This window comes from Talpa occidentalis, unplaced genomic scaffold (assembly GCF_014898055.3).
Source record: "Talpa occidentalis isolate TD23 unplaced genomic scaffold, MPIMG_talOcc4v2.1 talOcc4.4, whole genome shotgun sequence".
Taxonomy (NCBI): Eukaryota; Metazoa; Chordata; class Mammalia; order Eulipotyphla; family Talpidae; genus Talpa; species Talpa occidentalis.
This window is the reverse complement of record NW_023604295.1, coordinates 97,188,245-97,200,329: the sequence shown is the minus strand read 5'-3', so window position 1 is coordinate 97,200,329 and position 12,085 is coordinate 97,188,245. Positions and strand designations below refer to the sequence as shown.

The window sequence follows — 12,085 nt, the reverse complement described above, 5'->3', positions numbered from 1 at the left end:
CCATTGGAAAGTACACCATTGTCTCTTAGCATCCATGGAAGGCCACAGATCTCTTAATTCTGGAAGACTGGCAGTACCAACATCAACCCAGGAGCCAGACAAGATGGAGCTGGAGAATGGGCATAGGCTCTGGGGCAAAGAGGCCTTGTGCAACTCCCTGTACATTCTTTAGATGCCCAGACCCAGGGCAATCAGTTAGCCACAACATGGGGATCAGGATCATTAGATGCCCCTCAACCCTGAGGAAGGAAATGTGGGTGAAGGATCTGCACATGCCGGCCCACAGCAGGTGCTCCATAAATGATCCCCATTGTTATCAATCCTTTGCAGTCTCTCTCGGAATGCACTTTACATTCTGATAAATAAGCGTGGTGTTCATGGAGGATCCAGCACTTCCTTTGGGAGTCTACCTACTTAATTCTGCAAGCACATTTCGAAGTGAATGAACGTAATTCCAAGGCATTGTGAGAGGCGTTAAAATCAGATTAGCTGGCCTTCCCCAGGAGAACTGGTGAATTTTTCAAAACCACCCTGCTTATTTCTCAGCCAGCAGGAGTGCCGCGTGCTCCATGTTGTCAGAAACCCCTCATCATACCATGCCAAATTATTACACAATGTTTAACATTTCAGAAGCACAATCCTCACTCCAGTTTTATACTAAGCCAGCTAGGATTCTCAGAAAACTGACATTCATGGGCTTGTTACAGCCCTTCTCATACTGCTGTAACCTAAGAGCCACCCTAATATAGACCCAAGACTAAATTGGCCTCTTGAAATCTTTTCCTAACTGAATTGACCCAAAACCTATGCAGAATAGGTGATTTGATGCTGACCCAGCATTTGACTGTGTGATCTCTGAGCCATGGTTGCATCATTTATTCATTCATATGCTTAGTCAACAAATATGTATTGAGTCCACACTATGTGTTTAGCTCTATTTTTGGTGCCCAGGATAGAGGTGAATATGGCCAGTCTGGTCCCTGTCCTCATAGAACTTATGGTTAGGGGAGGTCAGCCAGTCAGCACATGATTAAGCAGCTAATTATTTGAATGACAATCTTAACAAGCAGAACAAAGCAGAAGTACAGGCTACTGGGAACAGGTAACTGGGGCTTCTCTGAGGAAGGCCTGCTTAGGCCCACAATGCAGACTGAAGGGGCGGATCAGTGAGCAAACCCCCCATGAAGGGTCTAGGCAGCCAGATATGTGGGGCATATGAGTAACAAGATGATGTCTCCCCTCAGCCCCACCCCTGCTGCTCGCACAAGAGTGTGCCCCAGTGAGGCTTGATCAGGACTGGGATGTGCACTGCTGAACTGGTTCTGGGGCTTTTGTGGGAGGGGAGAAACTGACGAAGACCCTAGACCCAGAGTGTCTGAAGAAGATGAGGGGGCAGATGCCCCAGATGGCTCTGGGGGTAAAGTGGGGTGAAAGGAAGATCTAAAGATTACTCTCACCACTGATGTCACTGTACAGTGAGGGCTAGTCCTGTCCCTGAGAGGGCACGGCCAGTAGGAGGGTAATCTGGCCCAAGGACACAGTACCCAGGGCTTCAATGCCCTGTTGGCCAACCTGGTGTCCACCAGCAATCAGGGCATTCGGGCAGGAGTTTCTGGTCTCAGCTAATAAGACCAAACAGATATAAGAGTCAGGCTCCGTGGCCAGGGAACCATGACTTGTTATAGGACCTGGAGAAAGTTCAGTGCTGCCTGAGCAAAGACAGGAATGAACAGATGAGCAAGATGTGGCTGGACATCAGGAGAGTCTTCATTTTTAAAATAATGGGAAGCTGGGCCTCTCTGGTGGTGCAAGGGGCTAAGCACCACACTATAAAGCAATCCACAGCCTCTGAAGCACGAGTTCGATCCCTGGCTGGCTAGTCACTGCTCCCCTCAGCAGTGTTTTCGGTCCGTCTGCCTGTTCTGCTCCCCGCTCTGTCTCTGGTGAATCCTCTCACCCACCCCCACACACACCTCTGGCCTGTACCCCAGCTCTTGTATGCATAAATAAATAAATCTTTTAAAAAAATTAAAAATAAAGTAAAATCATGGGAAGCCACTGAATCAAAGCTAACAAGATCATATTTGCCTAGCCCGGAACTGGGAACATTTAAAATACCTAATAAGTTCTGTTTGAATAAATAGTTGGTTGACAGGATTGTGAATTAATAGCAAAAATATTTACATTTTATGAATACTATGTTTAGTCACTATACTAAGGGTCTTGTAAGTAATAACTCATAATCCCCATGAGAATCCTATGCAGGAAGTTCTATTTTAATCATTTTCATCCAGCTGATGAGGAAAGAGAGACACAGAGTTCAGTAACCCGACCTAGTCACACAGTCAGGGAGTGTGGACCAGGATTTCAACCCACACTCTCCCAGCCCCTGGGCTTTAGTGGATGCAAAGATGGAGCAACAAGCTTATACTAACAAACCACCCAGGGAATAGTGGGAAGCCTTATCTGCAATTGCATCTCTAATTATGAAGATTATTCCAGTTACTTCTACGCATGTGCAGTCAGTGTTTTTCAGTCCTCATTAGAGTCACCTAATTAGAGGCAATCCAATTAAGCCTAGTTCTGCTTTCCTTGGTCCATTCAGACTTAAGTGCTTTCCCTGAAACCCTCCCCACCCAAAGTCTGTGACTGTCTCCCCCCAAATGCTTGGAAGTAATGTAGACATTTACTTTTAATGAGAAGGCCAACAGTTTCATCAGGACAGGAATCTAAGATCTCCTCCCCGTAGCTGTTTGTTCTGTGTGTTTTTCTAACAATCAATTGGTTTCAGATCACTAGGTGGGCATTACTTTCCAAATCTTGATCCCAGTTACACAAAAATAAATGATTTCTTTCCTGTGGTGAGCATGTATCTGTCCTCTGAGACCTTCCTTTGCGGGACTGGTTTGGGAAGCAGTCACTGGGCTGTTCCCCACTCTGCCCAGGTCCTTGGTCACTCCCTCATCATCCACATGAGGTGTCTTTCTTTCCCTTCTTTATTTTTCGTTTGCATAATTTTCCTCCAGGGAAATAAGTAAACTGTTTTGACAGCCATGGTCATCACCTTCAGTCTACAACTCTTTGGGTGGGGTTTGAACTATGAGCTTGTTTGAAGTAATCACTCTGCATTAAGACATGCAAGAAAATCCAAAGCCCTCTTCAAAAATAATGAGAAATATCAGAAGCTGGACCCCTTCTGAGTCTCTCCTTCTGTCGTGTGGTTAGCATTGTCAAGAGCCAGGATGAGCCCGTGAGTTGCAATCAGCAGTGAAGTGAACTCTGTAAAGCCACAATGAAATTGTAATTAATTGGGGTCAAGGAAAAAATAGGGAGTTTTCAGAGGAACACAATTTGTTTTGCCTTGGTTTTAGAGGCTGACAACGGAAGAAATAGAGACAGGAATTTACATTCATTTTGAAAATTGAGAGCAAAACCTTTTAAGGGTTGACATTTTCAGCAATTGGATTATTTGTTAGCTTGTCTCCAAAGGTCCCCACCCTAATCCTGGGTAATTTCTATTTTGTGTTATTGGTGTATTTGCTAATTTCTTTTTGACCATAAAGAAAACATTTTAAGGAAGCAATACAAGGACTCTGGGATAAACAGTTCAAGCAATTACATTTCATGAATCAAATAATGTGCCATTCCTGGTGCTGGGTGCTGAAGTCACAAGATAGATGCATCAGGCACCATCGCCATTATCCAGAAACTTGTCATCTACCACAGAGATAGGAAAGTGAGCACAATAATTTGTTTTACAGTTTTTCATCGAATCCCTCTCCATTTTAGAAGCCATACATTTCATGTTCCTTAGTCTTCCTAATAAAAACCTTGCAAATCAGGGAATTTAACAGATGAGGAAACTGAGGATCAAGGAGGATAGGCAGGATTACCTAGCAAGGTAATGCTGGAAGCGGCGCTGTCTAGCTCCCAAGTCCATAGCGCCTCTACACCCCTGTGGGCTGTTGGGAGGCCAAAAGGAGGGAATCCATTCTGCCAGGGAGGAGACTCACAGAGAACTCCGCCGAAGACATGGCAGTTCAGCAGGGCCCAGTGTCAGTCTGAATTACATGACAAATTACCGCAGAGAGAGGCTGAGTGCAGAGGCAAGCTGAGAGTGTCTAGAGGAGGCAGCAGCTGTGGTCAGTGCTTTGGAAGGAGCACAAATGGCTTATAAAGTTGTAGCAAAGGGGCATAATGATTCCAGGAGCGAATCGACTCAGACTGACAGGGAGGCATTTATGGCTTTCAAGTGCATCTGCACCAGCTACTCAGAGGCTATTTCTATACTCAGAACGTGAAGTGTGTCATTGATAAAAAGTCAGGCATCATAATGGCTCTGTGACACAAAGCTCAGTGCATCCATCTCCAAATCACAGTAAAGGCACCGGCAACGTTCCTGCCATTCATCCTCCGGCCCTTGGGAGGTTGACACCTGCTGGTTTGGAAATATTGAGGCAACTCAAAGTGCGAAGAACAAGAACAAGCCTTACTTTCTAGAACCCTTTTGCCCTTTGCCCCACCCCAATCCCACTCCTCAGTGGCCATAGGGCCAAGGGACTGAGTTTCAATACAGGCTGGCTCAAGGGTGCACTCTGGACCACTGGGGTTTCTGGCATCCATAATGCTGCCAGTTGGAGTGCACACATCACGGGCAGGCCCTGGACATTTCTCCACAGATGGTCTCAGGGAAACCTCTCAACCATCCCTGAGATGGTTAAATACCATCTTCAAAGCCAAGCTCTGAGGAAGGGGTTGGGTAAAGATAAAATCCCATGCACTTGATTCAAAGCCGAGCACTCATCCACAATAGCTGGGAAGCCCAGGCTTCCTGACAGGGCACTTCCCTCGCAGCTGCCCTGGAGTCGCTCCTGGGATCATCCTTCACCTGCCCAGACCCCCAGAATGAAGAAGACAGCCGGTGACCCCTTGAACCACGACTTTGTGGGTGAACTTCACCATGTCTCCTACATGCCGCCCCTCCTGATCTGGAGAAGAATCACTTGTTGTCAAGAACACCCCCTGCTGTGGCGTCTCCCCTGGAGACGGCACAGGCCATGCCTGGGGAGAGCCCTCTGGCTGCTCTTCCTTCACCTCCATTTCCCTGCAGCGGCTGGCGGGTCCATGTTCCAGTGTCATTGTTTCCATTTTTCTTCAAATCAGCCAATCTCTAAAACTTAATTCCTGAATTCTTAGAACAAATAACAGCAATATTAAATTCAGATTTTTTTTTTATAAGGCTCTGGCTCCCCGGACTTTGCAGAAACCCAGAACATTTGGAAACTGGGCACATGTTCCCTATAGGACGTCGCCCCTTGGGGAGGAGCTGGCTTCTCCCATTTGCCTCCACCCGACCCTGTTTTTGTTTTTCTTACACTGGACCCACTTGTTGCTTCTAGCCTGGGCCCCAAGTCCCCCAAGTCCTATCTGTGTAAATGTCCGCCTCCTTAAAGGAAATACCTCTTTGCACTGCAGGGCTCTCGTCCTTCAGAAAATAAGCACAGAGAAAGATCCTTGAATTAAGATTTTAGTCATCTAGTTGGAGGTGAGTTAGACCATTTGCTAACCTCTGCTAATGAAATATTACATTGACTTGAAAGTTGTGGGCACTTCCTGCTCATGAGGGGTGGTGTGAAGGTACTTGGAGGATTGCCTTCACCAGTACCTGCACCCTGCCTTGGCCCCAACACTGCCTGGGGCACCAGCCAGCTTCAAATCTTGGGAAGCCATCCCTGAATTGAGTAAATTAAAGCACATGTAAAATGATACAAACCCCTGAAATAGACCCTTGCAAAAGCCTAGTTCTGAACACCACCTGTGATTTCCCAGTCAGTCATGAACCTTGCAACTGGGAAAGGTGTGTGTCAAGAGGGTTTGCCTGGAAGGAATCACGTCAGGCCTAATTAATGACTCCAGAGCAATCAACCAGGCTCCTCTGATTTCAAGCCCCACAGACCAATCCACGTTAATTGGATTTGATTGTATTTGCTGTTTTAATTAGTAGGCAAATTATGAAAATGTTTATTTGTTCATGTGGATGCTGTTATCCTTTCAGTCCTGTGGATTTTTTGCCAGTCACATGCACCAAATGCGAGATCTCTCTTGTTCCCTTGCTTGGGTTCTTTAGTTAAGAAACTGGTTCAATTAGTAAAAGACAATTAAAAGGTTTAAGTACCCTGGGAAGGCTTACTGAGTGGTTGTTTCCTGAATATGGGACTCCCCTGGCAGTTTGCCTTTCAGGGGAACCAACAGAAACCCCAAGTCAGGACTTAGGTCTTTCACCAAGGTCACAACCCACCTGTTCTAACCAATGTTTGGCGCCTGTGCAATGCAAGGAGCTCAATATGGTTCAGGGTCGGGGGTAAGGGGAAGGAGCATGAAAAGTGGAGGATGTTGGGCCACTGCCACCAAGATGATATCTGTGTCACTGAGTGTAGGGAAAATGGGGTAGCTCAGGCTCTGTTCTACCCTTCTGCTACTGGCCGCTATGGCAGGCACCTGCAGTCTCGCATTCCTCATGGGTTTCAGATGCCTGGAACTGAGAGGCGTGGGCACAGGAACTCATGTCAATTATTACAGACACCTGGTCCCAGAAGCAGAGGGATAAAAGAGGCTCCTCAGCTCTGGCGTTGACGACTGTGGTGTCACCCTGAGGCTGGGGGCTCAGTTAATATCTCCCTGCCTGCTGGTCTGTCTCCTGATTCAGCATTAAAAGCCTGTAAAATCCATCGAAAGCTCCAAATCTTCTTTTCATCTATGAGAATCATCAATGAGTGCACCCAGCCTGGAATGGCTGGACAACACCGAGGCAAAGGTGTGGGAGGGGGGTCATGGAGGGAGGAGGTGTAGTACGGGCTTACATAGAGGAGCCGAATCTACCCCTGCTCCAGGGGAGTCAGAAGATTTAGACTCATTCACTCACTGTAGGTGTTTGCTGAGTGCTTGGTACTTGGCAGGCTCTTGTTCAGTGCCAGGGTGCTGATGGTAAATGAAACCCAGTCAGGAAACAGAAAAATTAACATAGGATGACCGTGAGTAATGATGTGAAGGAACAAAGTCCCTTAGAGGAATGGGACTCTCACCTGATCAGATCCGTGACCCCAAATCTCCAGTCTTGGAGGAGAACCGAGGTTATGACAGTTCCATGTAAGCTGTTTGAGCTTACATGAACCTCAGTCATAGAGTTGAGGTCAAGTCTGAATTCGATGGTGTCTGTAGGATGTGCAGCACAGAGCTAACAGTGTCCGTGCTTTTGCCATTATTTCATAGGCTTTTTGAGGATCCCCTTCCTCAGCCAGCACTATCCTCTCAATATCTCCTGGTGCAAGTCATTTTAACCACCTGTGAGTTCTGCTAGTGAGTTCTGCATAAGGCCAGGGACTGTGTCTTGGGCCTCACAGATCAGAGCCGTATGGGACATAGCAGGTGCTCAGAGAGTGACTGTTGGGGAGTGATTGACAGGGGGCTCTCAAATCTCCCGGGGGTGCTGGTGATGTGTGATCAGAGCGGTAATTGCCTTGGAGGCAAATGATATTCTAATCTGTCACCGCATTTGTGAAGTTAATATTTCATTTCACATAGTTAGTGGAGGCATTGCTAAATTGTTATACCACTCAACTTTTGAAGAGACACCTCATATTAATCTCATCAAACTACTCCAAGTCTTACATTCACTGTGAATGCAAATAAAGCCTGTCAAGGAGTAATTCTGGATAGACTGTCAGCATGCTGATGGGGAAATTGTCTCAGTTTAGAGACAATTCAAGGAAATAGATAAAATAAGTTCTTAGTGTTAGGAGGAGTCATAATAAAGTGAATTATTAGAGGCATTTCCATTTGAGAGTTTTAGTGATTCCCCTGATTAGTGACTCCTCTGGAAACACTTCTGTGTAATAAAATTAAACCTTTAAATAGACAAACAAACAAACAAAGGAAACAATCTCCATGAATTACACCAAAGAAGCACTGACTGGACCAGATGGCTCAATTAGCAACAGGATTACTGCTGTCTGCATCATCATTTGTAAGTGCAGGTGGTAAAGTTCAGGGAATCTTCTGGAAGGGTGACTCTAAGAAGCCACCTCAGAAGGTTGGAAGTCAAGGTTCTCTGATACAACCAGACCTCTGCTGCCAGCTTCCTACACTGTCCCCACTCTGGAGGGTCCTCACTCAGCCCAGTCTATGTGGAGGCGCCTACAGCCCCGGGGCCACAAACCCTCAGTTCCAGTATCGGATCAGGTCTTAATCAATAGTATCAGGGGCAGCACCTCTCCAGACTTTGTTTCCCTCCCAGGCCACATAGGAATCTTCCCACTTAAATAGATTTCTTGTGGCCACTGAGGCAACAATGAGTCAGAGTATGTGAAACCTTAACAACTAGACTTACTCTCCCAGCTCCAAGGCCTCCTCACTTCTACCTGACTCCAGGGCCAATGACTAGAGAAGTGAGAAATGCTGAAATTTGTAACAAAGATGTGCCTTTGTCCTCCTTCACATGGAGTGTCAGCTTTGTTAGCTCCTTAGAAAGCTTTCTGTGGTCTTGTGCAGATTGTAATCAAAGCTTCTAAAGACTGCATGCCCTCACTTGAGCAAGACCCCTACCAAACACAACCCTAAGAGGCTTTCACCCACCCTGCCCTCTTCTGTAGGGACATACCAGGTAGATCCCAGAGAATCTGGTCTGAAAGGTAAGAAAGACCCCAGGGAATTTAGTCAAAAATAATAATTGTAATGACAATAATATAATAATCCTTAATAGGAATCCTGCCTTGTGCTGATGTGCAGGCTGGCACCACATCAACAGCACCCTCTAGTTGAGGACCTTGGTGCAATGCATATTAGCAAAACAGAGCAGGGACAGTCATGACTGCGTCTTAGATGACCGTGTAGCACAGAGAAATGAGATGACCTGTCCAAAGGCATTTGCCTTACAAGTGATGGGGCTCCATGGACTGGCTCCACATGTTGTGCTGTTAATAGCTGCACATGTCGCCTCTTGGACAGTCTCCCAGGAATGGTGCTACCCAGGTGAATCTTAGGTAATGGGGCAGAAGCAGATGTGTGGTCCATTGACCAGGCAAGGTCAGGTGGCAGAAAGAAGTAAGGTGGGGACTGGGGAAACCAAGTGGTGTGAATTCTAAGGGTAGTAGGGAGAGCAGAGTAGGGAACGGGGTTCAACAGAGACAAAGCTAGTGGATCAGGAATCGGTTTTTCAAGCCAAGGGTGGATAGTGCCAGGATGCTTGGTTTCTGCAGAAGTGGTTCATGGTGCCCAGTGAGGCAGATCAGTTACTAAAGAACCCCTCTGGGATGCCCATTCATAGGAGATCATCAAGAAACTAGACAGTTAATAGTAGTTAACTGTATATCATATACAATTAGCTACATATAATTATATATGATTAACTATAGGTAACTATATAATTAGCTACGTAATTAAGAGTTTGACTTTGGAGTCATATTATCCTTGGATTTTTACACAGATTATAAGCTGTATAACCTTAGGTAATTTAATTTGTCCCCTTAGTCTCAGTTTCTTCATCAGTAAAATGAGGATAATAGTAGTACTGGATCAGTGAGGACTTTTCCACCTTACCCTGAATTGGGAACTAAGGAAAGGTCTTGTTTCACATGCAGGGAGCCCAGAGGTAAGATGGACAGATCCAGCAGCTTATTGATGGTGGAGGGGACCCTGGTCTCCCTGTCCTTGGTGTGGGTGTCAAGCTAAGGGCAGAGCACAAGGTGGTCACCAGTGGCACTTGGTCTGTGTGCCGCTGTTTTCACCACCTAGCAAGAGAGTGAGAGAGAATCAGCCTCTCAAACCTTGGCTGTGTGCCCTTAGGCTCAATCTGCCTGGGCCGTGGTCACGAGCCCCCTCCCAGCTGGGGAACAAAGGCTGAGAACACTAGGACTGATTTGCTTCTTAAGCAACTAGACTGTGTCTGTGGGGAGGGTGCTAGGTTGGCTGCAGAGCAAATTGGGAGACAATTAGGAAGAGAGGTGAGGACATGGATGACGGGAAGGCAACCAACACCAGCGCCCACCACCAGGACCGTGATCGAGGCTAGCCACACTGAACAGAAAGATAACCCATGTTGAGTGTGATGGTAGAGCACTTTAACAAAAAAGCAAAAGTGCAAGCACTTTCAGGAATTTCTGTCTGTCTCTGTTTCGAATAATAATCACATTGCTCCTTTGACACTTGCCCCAGGCACAGCACAATGCGGATGTTTTGGAGAAGTGGCAAATCAGCCACTTTCCCTCAGAAAAAGGCTATTCTTGCTGCAAACACTTTGCTGTTGCTTTATGGCTTTTCCATTTTATTGCAAGTGTCTTCCCAGCAGCCTCTGAACATTGTGTTCCCGTGTGCTAAACAAATGTCCTTCTCCCACCATGAGATGTGTCCACCTGAAGTGTCATCTCTGAGCATGATGCATGTCTGGGCTCTTCCCTCGGCCCAGCTGCTCTGACAGCCCTGTGGTCGGGTCCCCTTAGGAGTCCTGAATACCAGCAGGAGACCCCCAGAATGAAATAATTCCCCAATAGGAGAACAAGGCTTCAGGACTACCTTCTACCTGGCAAGCATCACAGATCTGGTTTTGGGGGAGACTTGTCAGAATTCACCACCATTTATGGTATTTTAATAGGAAACAGGGACATCGAGCAAGAGGAAGCATGGGCAGGGAGTCCCAGCAGCAGATCAAAAACTGAAAGTAACAATCCTGCCACCTTATCTGAAGGGGAGAAAGAAGTCGTAAGAGGATGGATAAGGAATATGATAGAGCACTAAAAGACACGGTCCTGATTTGGTGATTTCAGATGCAGGTGTTACTTTCTCCAGGACACACTGTTAACACTAAGAGGACAACTTGGGCCTGGCCACACACAGTAGGCCAGCTGGTCCCTGAGAGCTGAGTGGCACCAAGAAGGTTCCATCTCGAGATAGGTGATGCTCAAGCTTCCCTTTTGTTGGGAGAGGGATTTTGTGTACCTTCTAGATTATATAAGATTCGTGAGTATCTTCATTATTCGTTGGGGCCCAGGGCCATGTCAAGTAGGAAAAGGCTACTTGGAAGAATGTGGTTGCAGCCTTGGGCAGTTCTATAATGCAAGAAGTAGATGGCAGTGGTGGGAGAAGGCGTAAGAACCTGGGTTGCTCAGGTCTGCTTGTTTCTTTGATGAGAGGTGAACAGAGGCAACAGTAAAAAGTATCTGAGGTCATTTTTACTGGGAGCCAGAATCAGCTCTCCACAGGGGGTTCTGGGAAATTTCCGGGTGCTCCCTTTTCTTTGGGGGGGTGTGGAGCTGAAATTGATGGGTCAAGGTCAAGAGAAATGGTGGTGATGGGTGGTTTCCCTTGGTGATTGAGGGATACCTTTGGCAGTTCGCATCTTGTTCCTGGAATAGGGGACGAGGGGCTTTAAAGAGAAGTTTAGAAGGACTCTGCCTTGGGAACCTGTCTTACCTTGGGCCCAGAGTAAGGCTCAAGCCTCCTCAGCCTGCCTCCTACCTCTCTGACAATACCGTCATCACTTCCTGCCCAGCAAAATCAATCTCCATTGTAATTACCAGCTAGAGGAGGTCTGACCCAGCCATTGGGGCCATGTGCCTGCAGCACGGGACCTGCCTCCTCCTCCTCTCTGTCCCACAGTGGCCTCTGTTGTCTGAGCTTTGCACCACCTGCTTTACTCACTCTCAGTGCCCTCACCTGTGGATTTCCACTCAGGCCCACACCCTCTCCCAGCAGGGCAGAGAGAGACTTTTAGGGACCCTGGAAACTGGTAACTTAACTTCCCTTCCAGCTGATAGTCCTTAGACTGGTGCTGCCCATTTATTTGGCATTGAGGCTGAGGGAATGAATGGGAGAAGCTGGGGGCTGCACTCTCTGAGAAACAGAGGCTTCAAATAGCCAGAGAGACCTCCTCTGAGAGGGCAGGGAGCACCCCCACCACACCCAGAGATGACCAGATCATTCTCCTTGATCACAATTCTGGGATGCACACATCCCTTTTCTGCTCATTAGTGTCCAATTCAAGGACACCCCTGCCCCCAGCTTCATGGAGAACGCAGGCCCCAAGGGCAGGAGG

The 12,085-nt window shown here is 47.0% G+C and overlaps 1 protein-coding gene across 3 annotated transcripts in view; it reads left to right on the top strand.

The window, feature by feature from the left end:
• The window catches only part of CLSTN2 (calsyntenin 2), a 635,260-nt gene that overhangs the window by 365,006 nt on the left and 258,169 nt on the right, over positions 1–12,085 (top strand). The window lies entirely within an intron of this gene.